The sequence below is a fragment of the Bos taurus genome, chromosome 7 (genome assembly GCF_002263795.3).
Source record: "Bos taurus isolate L1 Dominette 01449 registration number 42190680 breed Hereford chromosome 7, ARS-UCD2.0, whole genome shotgun sequence".
In the NCBI taxonomy this organism is placed as follows: domain Eukaryota; kingdom Metazoa; phylum Chordata; class Mammalia; order Artiodactyla; family Bovidae; genus Bos; species Bos taurus.
In genome coordinates, this window is record NC_037334.1 from 28,329,862 (window position 1) to 28,346,825 (window position 16,964).

The 16,964-nt window shown below is 40.2% G+C and overlaps 1 pseudogene; it reads right to left on the reverse strand.

The window, feature by feature from the left end:
• Positions 1 to 5,329: 5,329 nt before the first annotated feature.
• LOC539883 (pituitary tumor-transforming 1 pseudogene) lies at positions 5,330 to 6,075 on the reverse strand (annotated as a pseudogene).
• Positions 6,076 to 16,964: the final 10,889 nt, after the last annotated feature.

Consider the following 16,964-nt stretch of genomic DNA (forward strand, 5'->3'; position numbering starts at 1 on the left):
TATATAGTCCATGTGGTCACAAAGAGTTAGACATGACTAAGCACACACAATGGCACCCCGCTCCAGTACTCTTGCCTGGAGAATCCCATGGACGGAGGAGCCTGGTGGGCTGCAGTCCATGGGGTCGCTAGGAGCCGGACACAACTGAGTGACTTCAGTTTCACTTTTCACTTTCATGCATTGGAGAAGGAAATGGCAACCCACTCCAGTGTTCTTGCCTGGAGAATCCCAGGGATGGGGAGCCTGGTGGGCTGCCATCTGTAGGGTCGCACAGAGTCGGACACGACTAACGCGACTTAGCAGCAGTAGCAGCAAGCACACACACACATTGGATCATAAAAAGTCTCATGAACCGTAGAAGGGCATTTGGACAATATTCTAAATGCAGGGAATAACCACTGGAAGTTTTATGGAACAGATGAGTGTTAAGATCTGATTTATATTTTAAGATTTATTTGATGCTATAGTTTTTTTAATATTTTATAGAAAATATAAATAATTTATAAGATACATAAAGTATTCAAATTTGAATTTTGAAAGGTGGCAGGGAAAAAAAAAAAACAGGAAGACTCTTTAGTGGCTTTTGCATCACATCTGGCTAGAGAAAATCTGTCCTGAATTAGCCCAGTGGCAGTCTATGTGAAGAGAAATAGATGGATCACATGGATGCAGGATATAGTTTGGAACTAGCTGTTGGAATTGCTGCTTGATTAGGATGGGACAATGGTTTAGTGAATGCCACAGGCTCTCTTTGTCTTTACAATTAAATGACATGATTGTTTTCCTGTCTAAGGAATTACATGCGAGTATTTTAAACATTTTTAAAACTGAAAGCAAATGTAAATTATGTTTTCAATTGCTAAAAAATTATAATATCTCTTGAAATCACTAATAAAATCAGGAACTATTCAATTAGTAGGCAGTGCTAGTTCTTTGACCTTGCCTAAGGTATATAAGAAAACAAGGAGAAAGTATATATGATAATTTGTAATAATAAATTCTGCAGATAGAAAATACCAGAAAGGTCTGATGGGGCAAATATAATGAGAATGATTTTCTGATGTGGACCTCTCTTTATTTAGAAATTAGATGTTAAACTCCTCTGTATGCACATGTGCATTTATTTATTGTGTATGTAGATACTTTATATGCTTTATAGGTGCTTATATTTTTACTATGATCAGAAAATCTCATTGCTTTCCTGTCTACCTCTCATACTATTTTAATGTTGTATTTCATATTATCCTCAGTATTATTTACACTTTGACTCCCTCCTCCCATTATGTTAAGAGAAAAAAAAGAGTATGTGTAGTTTTTATTATATTTCTTAACCCATGATAATATTTCCTCCAAGAATAATATCTATACTGTCAATCAAATTACCTAGAGACTGATGATAAATATTTGGAATATTAGATATAATGTTTCTTTCTACGCATTTGTTTAAGAACAACTATTCTTTTTTGACAATTGTTCGAGTTGATTTCCATGACTCTGCCATGTGTTTGCACTTGAAGTTTCTTATCTTTTTAGTGAAAGGCATTGCATATTAAGCCATATTGCATTAAAGGAAGCGCGTGATAGTTGCTCAGTCTTGCCTGACTCTTTGCAACCCCATGGACTGTAGCCTGCGAGGCTCCTCTATCCATGGAATTCTCCAGGCAAGATTACTGGAGTGGGTTGCCATTTCCTTCTCCAGGGGATCTTCCCGACCCAGGGACCCTGCATTGCTGGAGAGTCTTTACCATCTCAGCCACCAGGGAAGCCTACTATTAAGAGACATTTCTAAGTATAAGGAAGCACAGAGATTGCAAATGTGTGTGCCCAGTTAAAAGTCAGTTGCCTTGTGATAAGACTTTTCTCCCAAGGCCATTCTTCACAGATTTTGTAAGACAAAACATGAAAGAATATCTCTGCTTAGAAATCTGAAAGCAACCTGAACCTTGTAGTGTAGATCACAGCCACCCTATCCTCATTTCCAATCAAAATGCATTCTGTATGGTTTTTCCTTGCTAAAGTGGCATTACTTTCACTGATTACATGATTTCTTTCTTCTTTTACTTTTTATTCCCCTCCTGTTCTTGTTCACCCATACACTTCATGTTGCTATCTGTAACCCACAGACTGTCTTTTCATGAACTCAGTTCCCATCTCCACACTCGTCCTAATCTCATTTTACTCTATTCTTTTTTCTTCTTCCTGATTGTCATACCTACAGTCCAGTATCTGTGTATACACTCTTATATGTGTCCATGTACAAAGGTATACATGTGTAAGAATTTGTATATACCAGTGAGGCTATAAACAGACTGATTTCTCACACTTTCTTCTGTCCCCTTACCTAATCATTGCTGTCCTCATTGTCTTTTTTAACTTCTCCTGGAGTGAGGACATGCACCCAGCTTTAATACTCTTGTTTCTGAATAATAGGTTTTTAAGGATGAGAACTCTACAGTCAGAAACATGAAGCTCCCAGCCCTGGAGATTGTTATTACCACCTGGGAATAGCAGAAGTTACTAGAGATGGATGAGAGGAGCAGGCTTTCTAGCAGCTCTCAGAGGAAATTGCTGAAGTACAAAATCACGCTTGGGGCTGAAATATACTCTCTGTAGATAAGAGCTGTTTGATTGGAGTTTCTTTTTTTCTTTATGGTAAATGTACATTCAAGAGAATGTGATATATCATATATGTATGTTTGTGTGTCATATTTATATATATAGAAATTTGAAGAAAAGTAATAAATTTATTAGCTATGGAACCACAATCCAGTTTAAAAAATAGAATACTGTCTGCTTCTTAAAAAATCCTTTTGTGCTCTATCATAACCTGCCTTCCCCTCTAGGGTAACCAATAGCCTAAATTTTGTATTTATAATCTCCTTACTTTTCTGCAAAATTTTATTACCTATAAATTTGCAAATGCTCTAAAGGGAAAAGCATTGCAAAATGTCATATTGACCTAAGGAGTTTCCTTCTCTTTGGGGTATTTACCCTGAAAGCCTTTTTGTTTGGTTGGTTTTTATGTGACTCTTCTAATAATTCTTGATAGGGAAGTTGGCTTAATAGGAGCTCTTCTATCAGTTCTAGATGAGGAATTACTTCCACATTTAACTAATACTATGAAAAGTGCAGTGTGACATGAAGACATCTGAATCAAGGCTCCTTGTTTGAGAGAACATGGTAAAATATTTAGAGGTTTTCTGGGGAGGAAGGAGAAAGAGCATTTTAGGCAGATGGAATCAGTCCAAGCGGTGGGTATGTGGAATGACTGGATATCACTGGGGCTTGACAGAGAGTCTCCTTTTTCTGCCCCCGACCCCAACCCCCGTCCCCTCTTTCTTTAGAGTGCTGAGGCTTGCCAGCTCCAAGTCATCCTGAAAGCTTGAGTAATATCCCTTTCTTTATGAGATGGAGAATCAAATCTGCATTTTAAAAGGCCAAGATAAACAGCATATCAGTATGAGTTTCACTACTAGGCTCTTTTTAAAACTCCTCCCTTGCTAACTTTCTCTAATGGCCTTTCAGGGTTGTGTGCTTTGCTTCTGGAACAGTTGTCATCGCTACATGCCTGAACTCACTCTACCAGAGTCTTGCTAGCTTACTAAGGATCTACTGTTTACCCATCACTTTTGCCTCAAGGAGCTCATCATCTAGTTATGGGCCGAAGATCTAAATATACAGAAAGTCATTTAGCTTTAACCATGGCTTGCTCTTTATGTCTGGGATGGCATGAATCCCTATGGTACAAGATGGATAAATGTGTACATTTATACCAGGAAATGTGTGTAAAAATTATCTGGATGTAATAACAAAAAAGTAGAAACAGTAGAAATTTCTCTCAATGGAGAATGAATAAACTGTGATACAAACATTCAGAGGAATGTTAAAAAAAAAAAGGCAATTTTAATCCTTCTCTTTGAATACATCTACATGGGTGCATGGCAGAGACATAATGTTGACTGAGAAATAAATATTGTTCCCTTTTATATAACATATATACAGACATGTGTACTAATATTAATGATGGCTAGTTTTTTACATAAGGGCTTCCCTGGTGGATCAGAGGTTAAAGCGTCTGCCTGCAATGTGGGAGACCTGGGTTCGATCCCTGGGTCGGGGAGATCCCCTGGAGAAGGAAATGGCAACCCACTCCAGTATTCTTGCCTGGAAAATCCCATAGACAGAGGAGCCTGGTGGGCTACAGTCCACGGGGTCACAAAGAGGCCTTTAAAAACACTTACATGCGTTTTATCCTCGTAGTATCCATATGCATTAGACTCTATCATCTTATCCATTTTTTCAGATGAGGAAACCAAGAAGTTTAATAACTTGCCCTAAGTAACACAGAAAAGTATGTTGAACTGACTCCGTAATCTGTGCTCTTCAAGGCCATGCATGCTGTGTTGCCTCATGAAAGCCTGACACTCTTCATTGGCAGAATAGTCACTAACTTCATAATAATTGTTACCGCTCAGGGTGAGGAAGGAGAATGGAATACATGGTAAGACTTTTATTCTACGAACAGCATATTATTGTCTTTAAAAAGAAAGATGAAAGGAGACCTGTAGGAAATTTGACATGATATTAAAATTTGTTTTATCTGAAGTTTCTCATATTAATGTTTCCCCACTTTTCTGGTTAGTTAAAACATGCAATTAATTGATTTTTTTTTTTTAAGATAAGTTAGAAAGGGACTTCAGGTCTTGTTAGAAAAGTAACCATGAGAGCAAAACCTATCTTGGTACAGTGTTACTGCCAGAATTAGAGCAATACTTAGAGCACTTGAATGTTTACAGAGCATTATCACCTCATACATATACAGTCCTGCATAGTGAGTAAGACAAGTGTTTAATAATTTTACACAAAAGCAAACTGATGCTGAGAGAGGGTAAGTAACCTGCTAAATCCATGCAGTGACTGGTTGTTGATAAGCCCGTTTTTGTTGCCTAATCACGTGAAGATAACAACAGCACTTCTCTCATTAAGAATAGTCTAGAAACACATTAGGCATTGGAAAGTGCTTAGAAGAAAGAAATCCAGTCAACAAGACCTTAACTCAGTCATTCCTTTTATGGCAAAAAACTATGATTCCTGTCTCTTATATATCAGAAATCATGAATTAGAGCTTGAGAAACAGCTCTGGGATCTTTCCTTTCCCATCTGCCCACCATGACTACCACCATAACACAACTGAGAGGAGGCATAAATGAGGCAATCTAGTCTCCGTGCTTTCTTTCTTTCTTTCTTTTTTTTTTTTCCTGTTAAACAAAGAATTGCTTTATTAATACAAATCATTACTACATACCCAAACTATAAAGTGCTAAGAAATTTAAATATCTAAGTCACAGGAAACGGGTGGCAATTCAACATCCAGAGTCAACAGAATGCTTGAGGGAGACTGAAACAGATTAGACTCCCACAGCAGAGGAGGCATTTTCAGAGGCGAAGGGGAGCCCGCATGTAATAGCTGCTCAAGCTTCCTCTCCTCATCAAAGATCGTGAGAGGAACTCCATTCAAGGGGAGGTGGGTGATCTGGTGCTCCTCAGGCAGGTCAAAACGCTCAAAACCTAATGGATTGAAGGGAAAGAATTTTTCTATTTCTGGATAGGTGTCATCTGAGGCAGGAACCGAACTTTTTGCTTTAACAGTCTTCTCAGTAATCTTTTTGGTAGAGGAAGTTGTCTGTTTCTGTTTGAGTGGTCCATTCATCTTAACTGATTTTTCTGTAGCTCTGTTGACAGTTCCCAAAGCCTTTCTCACAGTTTTTGGTAAAGCTGGTGGAGCATCAAACATTTTGCCAACACATGGTGTTGAAACCTGAGATCTCCCATCCAAAGCTTTGACTGAAGGCACAGACCCCAGCTTCAGCCCATCCTTAGGAGCCATATGGATGCCTGGTTCTCCATTTTCCTTATCAACATAGATCAGAGTAGCCATTCTGGATCAAGTTCGGAGTAACAGCCAAACTCTCACAAGACTCTTCTCCGTGCTTTCTTCTAGACCTGTGCTGTTCACATGTGGCTATTGAGCACTTAAAATGTGGTAGTGTGACTGAGAAATTATAAATTCTACCTAATTTAAATTTTAAAACTGAAGCAGTATAAAATATATTTTTCATAAAATGCTACTTTATTATTTTTAAGACATGTCACTTTAACATTTTCTTTCTGTGAGATACTATTGTTGCCTTTTCATATCCACGTCAGACTTACTTTATAAATAAATGTATCAGATTTAATCAGATCTAGTCAGTGTAACTGGGTCAATTCAATTTGAATGACTTTTTTTTAATGCTCAGATGTAACATTGTAATGTGTTCCCTATTTAAATATTTTATGCAAGCAGCACAAGTTACAGTGATACCTACAATGTACAATTCATTTATTTCAACATTAATATGAAAGTTTAATCTACCTACTGTATTACAATTTTGTAAATTTCACTTCATAGTAATGTACTTCATAGAACTGTTTGCACCTGATTGATTATATCATATATCTTAAATATTAAGTTTTTAGAATACTGTCATCCCCCTCAACAAATTTTACTTTGAAAGGTTAGTATAAATAGCATTTTAGGGGGTTATCAAAGTGAGAAAACAAAAAAGACGCAATCTCAAGACCTGCTCCTTGAACAGCTTTGCATGGTAGTAGAGTTACTTGGACATAATAGGGCCAGAAATTCCCTAATTACATTCTAGGAGGTAGGAGACTAAGTAGCTTTGCATATCATAAAAGTGGAAACTGGAAATTTGGGAGTGACTCAGTATGACTTCAGAAAGGTCGGAAGAACCCATGACCCTGAATCTTCGTGGGAGGAAATAGCTGCCCCATTGTGTCCTAATGAAGCTGGGGGATGGGCCCTGTTCCCCGCCTCTTAGCTTAGACTTAATGAAATTTTATATGGCTGTACACCACTTCCCTGCCTTTCACCCATGTACATACTCTACCGCAGTAAGAAGCCCAGAATTTCCAGATAGGCTCCTGTGTGCCTGTTTATCTCCCCACTAAATGAAAGCGATGCATGCTCAGTGGCTCTTATCGTAGACTATCTCAACACTCTTCTGACTCAACACTAGAAAGGATGCATACAGCTCTGTGTGAGTGTGAATATGTACGTATAGTAACCGTGGCTATCTACTGGGCACTATGGACCCACGGTGGGAGTGGTGGTAAGGCAATTCCTCTTCTCTGCTCTTCTTTCCTGAAGTGGGATAGGCTAAACAAACAAGGAACAGAGGAAAGGTTTTGGCAAAGATAAGAAGGGAAGAAGGACATACTCTTTACAGACTTGGAGTATATCTTCAGGTAGTATGCATGTCATTCTCCAGCCACCAAATGGGAACTGGATTCAAACCTTGGATCATGATAATTGATTCCTGGCTGAGGCCAGATCTCTCATTCTATGACAGCCCCGCTCTGAAGGAGATCATGGACAGAAACTTTCTCTTGAAAACAGTGATTTTTTTTTTTTTTTGCACTTATAATTGTAGTCAGGGCCTGTGGATATAGAATAGAGCAGGCATTGTTTGGGTATATATGTATTGGAGGAGGAAGGGGTTTGGGATGATGACTTATCACCAGTGGGTGGGTACCTTGGGGATGGGAATATTGATGTTGTTGTTGTTCATTCGCTGAGTCATATCAAACTCTGTGCAACCCCGTGGACCATAGCAGGCCAGGCTCCTCTGCTCCTCTGTTCTCCACTGTCTCCCCGAGTTTGCTCAAATTCATGTCCACCAATTTGATAGTGATTGTGATAATGATGCTACCTAACTATCTCATCCTCTGCTGCCCCCTTCTCCTTTTGCCTTCAATCTTTCCCAGCATCAGGTGGCCAAAGTATTGGAGCTTCAGCATCAGTCCTTCCAATGAATATTCAGGGTTAATTTCCTTTAGGATTGACTGGTTTGATCTCCTTGCACTCCAAGAGTCCAAGATTCTCAAAAATCTTCTTCAACACCACAATTTAAAAGCATCAGTTCTTCAACACTTAGCCTTCTTTATGTTCTTATTCATATCTATACATGACTACTGGAAAAACCATAACTTTGACTAGATGGACCTTTGTCAGCAAAGTGATGGCTCTGCTTTTTAATACACTGTCTAGGTTTGTTATAGCTTTTCCCCCAAGGAGAAAGCACCTTTAATTTCATGGCTATAGACATTGTGATTTTGGACTGCAGAAAAATAAAATCTGTCACCGATTCCATTTTTCCCCCTTGTATTTGTTATGAAATGATGGGACTAGATGCCATGATCTTAGTTTTTTGAATGTTGAATTTCAAGCCAGATTTTTCACTCTTCTCTTTCACCTTCAAGAAGCTCTTTAGTTCCTCTTCACTTTTTGCCATTAGAGTGTTATATCAACATATCTGAGGTTGTTGATATTTCTCCTAGCAATCTTGATTCCAGCTTGTGAGTCATTCTCTCTTGTGTTTCTCATGATGTACTCTGCATATAAGTTCAATAAACAGGGTGACAATACACAACCTTGTCATACTGCTTTCCCAATTTGGAACCAGTCAGTTGATCCATGTTCAGTTCTAACTGTTGCTTCTTGACCCACATACAAGTTTCTCAGGAGATAGGTAAAGGCTGTCTGGTATTCCAATCTCTTTAAGAATTTTCCACAGTTTGTTGTGATCCACATAGTTATAGGCTTTAGCATAGTCAGTGAAGCAAATTAAATGATTTTGTGGAACTCCCTTGCTTTCTCCATGATCCAACAAGTTTTGGCAATTTGATCTCTTATTCCTCCATCTCTTTGAAACTCAGATTGATTGTCATGCCCTGGAGAAGGAAATGACAACCCACCCCAGTATTTTCTTGCCTGGAGAATTCTGTGGACAGAGGAGCCTCATCAGCTATAATGCATGGGGTCGCAAAGAGTCAGACATGACTGAGCAACTAACACTGCATTACTTGATTGTGAGGTGCAGATTTTGCCCTTGATGCAAACAGTTTAACCATCAGAATAGGGTACTACATTGTCATTTTCATTGACTTCGTAGAGCCTTGGATATCTTCTCCAGGGACACCTACAATTATGCCCCAAGGAAAGTCCTAAACCCTGTGCCAAAGATTCAAAGATTCAAGCCCACTGAAGCCTAAGTAGCAAAAGTCACCCATGAGTCCTCATCTTGAATAATTCTGTGGCATCTGGACGAAAGCAGTTGAAGCACCAATTGGAACAGCTGTAAAGACTAGTCTGAAGAGGTTGATAGAGGCAAAGGGGTGATGTACTCAGTCACTGAGTCATGGCCAACACTTTGTGACCCCCTGGACTGTAACCTGCTGGTCTCCTCTGTCCATGGAATTTTCCAGGTAAGAATACTGGAGTGGGCTGCTATTTCTTTCTCCAAAAGGGGGGAAGGGTCTCCCATGAAAGCTGAAGCTTTCATGATAAAGCTAAATAAAGCTAAATGACTAAAGCCACATGATAAACCACTACTGACTCGACTCTAGGCCAAAAGGGGTGCAGAGAGCAGGAGTAGTACCGTTCAGCCTGGCTCCAGCCTACTTTATTCATCCTGTCCTAGATCTCATATTGCTGACCTGAAAAAGCAAACTTTAGCTCCTAAAGAGAGTACACATAGCCTATAGATCTGAAAGATGGTTTTTTGCTCTTTATAACATACTTAATAATATTGTACATCCATTTTTTTATTTGGTTCTCTCAACTTAACTCCAGGTACGCTGAGTTACCCTCATACATGGAAAATCCAGGACTCTAAAACTCAGGGGTTGTTCCTTTTCCATGAGCCCATGAACCAACCAAGTCTATCTCAGTGAGGGAAAGGTGCTGACTTAAGAGATCTGAGTGACTGGCATTCAGCCACACAGCAAGTCATATCTGGCTCCTAGCTCTTTCTTATCTTGAGAGACACATGGGACGAGGCAGTCAGGATGCACATTCACTAAGATGACTAGGAAGTGATGTATCCAAAATGCCCTGGGGGCACAGTTCAGATAGGATCCCCCACCTTCACTCTCCCTTTCCCAGTTTCCCTCCCTGACTTATGACTACAGAAGCCCCCAAAAGAAGGAGAGTTCTTTCTCTCCAATACAGAAAATTTCATCAAATATTTTGTGTAACACCAGTAATGCACAACTCCAAAGTACATTATTTATCCAGGTGTGTATGTGTGTTTAGTTGCTCAGTCATGTCTGACTCTTTGTGACCCTGTGGACTGTAGACTGCTAGGCTTCTCTGTCCATGGGGATTCTCCAGCAAGAATACTAGAGTGGGTTGCCATGCCCTCTTCCAAGGGATCTTCCCAACCCAGGGATTGAACCCAGGTCTCCCGCATTGTAGTCTCATTCTTTAACATCTGAGCCACCAGGGAAGCCCAAGAATACTGGAGTGGGTAGCCTATCCCTTCTCCAGGGGATTTTCCTGATCCAGAAATCGAACTGGGGTCTCCTGCATTGCAGGCTGATTCTTTACCAGGTGAGCTATCAGGGAAGCCCATTTATCCAGGAGGTAACCTAAAATAAGGATAGGGATTCTTGGAGTCATATACTCTCAAGTCCTAAACACCTAATATTAGGACAGCAGCTCAGATGCATGAATGGTCTGGTATCCTGGAGATGGAATGAACACAAATTCCTTAGAGCCTAGCTGCTAAGACTACAGATTTATCTTTTAAGGCGGTTTCTGTCTAGGTGTATTCTTATGGGAAACCTCAGTGTTGAGAGTTTCCATTAAGGACTGAAATAAGTTTTTCAAGCCTTAGAACAGAGGCCTAGAAGACTTTTCATCTATTCGGGTGCCCAGTAGGATAACTCCTGGGAATGTGGTTATTAAGCATTTAAATTAACTATAACAAAATAAAGTTAAAAATTCAAATGCTGTCAGACTACCCACACTTCACTTGCTCGATAGCTACTTATGCTTGGCAGCTATCATACAAGTTAGTGCAAATGTAGAGCATTTTCTTCTTCAAAAAATATTCTTTTGGAAAAAACTTCTATTAGTCCTAGAATCCAGAATCTAAATTAGCCTCTTCTTTTTCTGTGGTCATCAGGACAGCTTTGGGTTTCATCAGAAAGGCCAAGTGAGTAGATGGGGAAGATTGAGTCCTTACAGACACCTGCCCTCCAGAGAAGGCAGAAATGGTCAGCCTTGAGCAGTCGGTGCCTGAGACATTAGGACAGAAGACTGGGGGTTTCTGGAGATCAGTTGTGTGGGTGCTGTTCATAAGGAGATGGTTACAAGTTATTTAAGTTACAGAATCCTCTGTGTAAATAGCTTCTCTAACAGGTCTTCTGCCTTGGATTGTCACTGGAGAAAATGTCCAGTTGGGTGAAAAGAATCTTTTGATTACCAGGTGAGCACAAAAAAATATGCTTATCTGAAGGCAGAATCATGTAGATTGTCAAAATGTCTTTTCCATCCACAAAGGATATACTAGAGGAGATACCTATCACCTGTTCTGTATGTCAAGAAGAAAAGAATAGAGCTACATGAACTGTATATGCAGTCCATAAGTTAAAAGCACTTGACATTTTCTATAACACATCCCCATGATATGAATCATCCACTGTCCAGTAAATGGGTTATGCTGAACATTTGCATTCATTAGCTGAGCTGTCATAAAGACAGAGTGTTGAAATTGTTACTTCTAGTCCTCATTCTATGCAGTAGACACTTGGAAAACAGGTGAATGTTGCCCACATAGCTCATAGCAGGTTTCTGCAGGTAAGCCGCCGTTAGCATCTTTCTTCTCTCTTGCTGTGCTTTTCAATGAGTGCTAAAGAATTGCTTTAGGAGCTGGAGGAAGCTGTCAGATCCCCTCTGAGATTAAATGAACAAGTGGAACAGAACAGAAAGGCAAAAAGAGACCTATCTGCTGGTATAGTGGCACCCTTTCTTTGACTCAGAGCTGTCAGGAAAAGAGGGATCTCCCGTGCAAGTAGTAAAAATTGGCTCCTCCTTCAGTCCTCAGTGTTATGATTGTCTTAGAAAAGTATAGTTTCCCATTTAAACACATTGGAGAGGACACTTCACCAGAAGGAATTTTCTTTGTCTTCAAAATGCTTCTGATAATATGCCAGTCCTTCTAAACAAATAAATTCTTTCCAGGAATTCTTCCCTCCTTTCAGCTGCTCCAGTTACTGTTGGGGCCAATCCGTAGATGCGTATATCTCCTTCGGGATATGATTGCCCCCCATACACTCTACAGACCAAGACCTTCAAATGCCACCCTTAAGTCCCCCAAAAAACACTTTCCTGCTCAGGCCCAGCAGGAGGGTCTGAAAGAGGATGACAGCCTATGATTTTCTTGTGAATGATCAGATTCATTTTGGTGATATGGCACACCTTTGAAACCATGTATCACTCCTGCTGCTGCTGCTGCTGCTAAGTCGCTTCAGTCGTGTCCAACTCTGTGCGACCCCATAGACGGCAGCCCACCAGGCTCCCCCGTCCCTGGGATTCTCCAGGCAAGAACACTGGAGTGGGTTGCCATTTCCTTCTCCAATGAATGAAAGTGAAAAGTGAAAAGTCACTCAGTCATTTCCGACTCTTAGCGACCCCATGGACAGCAGCCTACCAGGTTCCTCCGTCCATGGATTTTCCAGGCAAGAGTACGGGAGTGGGGTGCCACTGCCTTCTCCGGTATCACTACTAGACGCATATTAATACTCCTCATTCTCCTTTGCTGGTCCCTCCTCATCTGCTCTCTCTTAATGTCCAAGTACTCCAGAAACCAGCTCTTAATTTCCTCCAATCCCCTGACTTTAAGTCCCACACATATATGCTGCTGCCACCCCAAATTCAAACCTGCACTCCTTAAACATCCAAAATTTGACCCCACGTGTCCATCTCATAAACATGGTACATGCAAAGCATTTTCCATCTTGATTGGCAGCAATTCCTCCTTCCCATTGAAGGCCAAAAGTCTTAGTGTAACTTTTGAATTAACTGATGAGGTGCCGGTAAATGCTCCACAGTCAACTATCCAGGAAAAAAAATAAAATTACTTGTTGAGTTTGCTGATTTCCTCTGTGCAAATATTCTCACCATGACTAGAAGCCATTGGTGTGACTTTACTGTGGTCCAAGGTAAGAAGCCAGGGCACAGTCAGCTCTCCTAAGCTGGTGCAAGCTGGGCTCCACTATTAGGTTCTTGTCTCTTTCCCTCACGTCCCACCTTCAGTTCAGAAGTAAATTCAACTAGCACTACTTGCAAGCCACATCCAGACTCCAACTCTTTTTAGCCCCTGCTCTGCACCATTCCGGAGAAGGCAATGGCACCCCTCTCCAGTACTTTTGCCTAGAAAATCCCATGGACGGAGGAGTCTGATAGGCTGCAGCCCATGAGGTCGATAGAGTCGGACATGACTGAGCAACTTCACTTTCACTTTTCACTTTCATGCATAGGAGAAGGAAATGGCAACCCACTCCAGTGTTCTTGCCTGGAGAATCCCGGGAACGGGGAAGCCTGGTGGGCTGCCGTCTATGAGGTCGCACAGAGTCGGACACGACTGAAGTGACTTAGCAGCTGCACCATTCATGTTCTAGCCACCATCATTTCAAGTTTTGCAGTAGCCTCTCAACTAACCTCCTTTGCCTCATGTGGTCTATTCTTAACTAAAGGAATTTTTTAAAAGATGAATCATGTCACTCCTCTGTTTGGGACCTTCTAGTACTTTCTATCTCACCAGGCAGTGTAAAAGTCATCAAACAGTAGTCCATTCCTGCTTTATTTTTCTGTATTTACCTTACTATTTTCTAATGTGATAGTTTACTGTCTTATCACTTGTCTGCTTTCCCATTCTAAAATATAATCTCTATGATGCTACAGATTTTTGTCTCTCATGTCTGAAGCCCCAGCTCCTGTAAGAGTAACAGACATATAGTAAGCATTCAATAAGCAATTATTGAACGAATGAGTGGATCTTATCTCTTCACTGCTTTGACCCCATTGTTCCTCATCTTGCTGTCCTCCTGATTCCTGGGCCTTACTTACTCTTGCCTCAGTACTGACCCAAATGACTGTCCTTCACTGCTCAGATCCCACATTTAACAAGTCAGGTCCGGACTCCCCCCTAGTTTGTACGTACTTCCAGCACTGCCTGTTTGGATCTGCCTCATTGCCATCTACAACCTGGAGTAACACAGGAATATTCCTCTTCGGCTGCCTTCCAACATCTTCATATTTTTAGAAGGTGAATGATTATGTAACCCATCTTCTCTTCTATCTTGGCACTATGAGGATCACTGAAAACATACTTTAGGTGAATAATGATACTTCTGTATTAAGCAAGTATCCATCATCACTGGTACAAGTTCATCAAAAGGCGATTAGTAGATGAGTAAATAATCAGTCATGATAATTAACATATATTGAACTTTTACTGTATATTGGACACTGTCTGATTTATCTCTTTATGGCAATTTTCATATCCACTTTTGTTGACTTAGATCAAGAGTTTGAATTTCTAAAATAGCCTTTCAGTCATAATCCACATTTTTACCTTTTTCCATTCCAATACTATCATTCACACTATAATCTCCCTGACTTTTAAAGGTGTTTTAAAATGCTCCTGACCCCTCTAACCATAATTAATAAAATCCAGATTCTTTATCCACAACCAGGGATAATGCTTAATATCAGCAGGTGCTTACTGTTTTAAGTCTTGATTGAAAGCTTTACGTATAATTATCTTATTTAATGTCCTCAACAATCCAATGAGGCAGAAAAAGAGGTATGAAGAGGTTAAATGGTTTTGTTCAGTGTCATGCATTTCATAAATGGTGACATTGGGATTTGAACCCGGTCGCTTATCATTCTGATGTCCTGTTCCCCCAAATGAGTAAACTGGCAGAAAGTACCCCCTCAAGTTCATTTCTTACTGTGCCCTCTGCCTATCAAGCTATACAACAGACATACAGACTCCTTTGCTGCTCCTGGAACACATAAAACTGAATCTCCTTTGTCAGTAAGGCTCTCCTGGACCACCCAGTCTAAAGTGCAATCCCCTCTCATAACACCCTCTTCTTTCCCCTCACAGCAATAGTCACACCTTAAGGGTTTACTTACAGATTCATCTTCTTTCTTCACCTGATCTGTTTTAATTCAAAACAGCCTATACCTACAACTTTTCCATTTCTTAAACGTCTGTAGAATCCATTTATGAACTTACTGTCATTAAATCTTCACTATAAACTCTGAGAAAGTGCCACTCTTCATTAAAAGAAATAGTGAATAATTGGCCATAGGTCAAAGAACCTATTCATGGTGAACCCTAGATTGCCACCCCAACCCTTCTGATTGCAGAGTACTAGCAAGCTATACTTCTTCCCTAGATGCTCAGGATTTGAGGACCCTAAACAAGGAGATTACTGAAGCAACTGGCAGATGGGCTTAATAATCTCCTCTATAATTATCTGCAAATTTGTAAACCTTGAATTGAAAAATAAATCCTCCCTCCTCAGGTCTCTTTTTAGAATGATGACTGAATGACCTAAAGGAGCCTCATCCTGGGGGCTTGCACTGAGCAAGTCACAGCGCAAGGAGGCAGCTAATTGCCGAACTTGATTGCAACTGCTAATCACAGTCATAGGGAAAAAAAGTGTTGGGAATTAATTAGGCAAGGACCTTCCGAACAGCAGCAGGAAGCCTCTGAGTGACCTTTATTTACAGTCAGTTAAACAGAAGTGTGACTAAAAAATGCCAGGGAGCAAATCAGATTATTAATATTGATTGCTTAAAGAAAATGAATAATTTAGAGGCCTAGTCAGAATAAATATCCAGTGACAGAGATGAAAGAGCACAGCACACCACATTTCTAACATTCATCCGTCATGTGGCAGTGTCCCCTGCTCGGAAATTGAGAATTTTCACCCTCACAAAGCACAATTAGTTTCATGACCCAGCATGATTGCCGCTAAGAACTGTTCTCATTCAGCCAAGCATGGGGAAAATCCAGGGTGTTGAACTAAAGCTTTTGTCAACACTTTGCATGGTAAACTAATTACAAGTTCATGGAAGGTTTACTTTCTGATTTTTATCAATAAAACATCAGCCAGAAGAAGTTGGATTGCATTTTCTATGCTTCCTGAGTAAAGCTCACACGCTTTAGTTTTTGATCACTGCATGCATTGTATGGTGCGTATATGACAGAAGTATTCAATGGGAAAGGCAGAGCTTTCAGATTGCTTATAAAAGTAAAGATTTTCAGAGGTTCTCTCCAACTTTTAATAAAAGTTGCCTTTCATAGGCTACAGTCATTTTATACCGTACCTCCCCAGTGTCATGCCTCTGTCCTAACTCCATCTGATGATAAGACAGACATGGAATATTTATTTATAGCAACATCCTGAACAGGTACTTTTGAATTACATATTTTCTTAAAGCAGTGATTTTTGAGATTTTTATGCCATGTTGAAGGGTTTCAGTTATACTTAAAGTTATGTTCTCTACCTGGGAATATTAATTAAATTTCCTGGTGGGGAGTTATTGCAATAATTATGTTTTAGGGAAGTAGATATTAATAGTTTTGCTGAAGTGGCAGTATTTCAGGACTACTATAGTGGTGGAGAAGCCAGGCATCCTATCACTTTGGATAGGACTCAGAGAAATTAAGCTCTGAGGCTATCAGATTAATGTAGCAAATCAACTAGCCATGTTCATGGTCGTCACAATTTCTATATGACAGTAAACATAATTTGTAAACCAATCAATAAAGCAAGTCAAATCATTCATTTTCTCTATCCAGTATAGGCATTAGTATTCATTTATGCCTATACTAATTTATGTCATTCATATCAAGTGTGTGTACACTCAGTTGTTCAGTCATGTCTGACTCTTTGCAATTCCATGGGCTGTAGCCCACCAAGCTCCTCCATGTCCATGGAAGTTTCCAGGCAGAAATACTAGAGCGGGTTGCCATTTCCTACTCCAGGAGATCTTCCTGACCCAGGGATTGGACCGGAGTCTCTTGCACGGGAGGCAG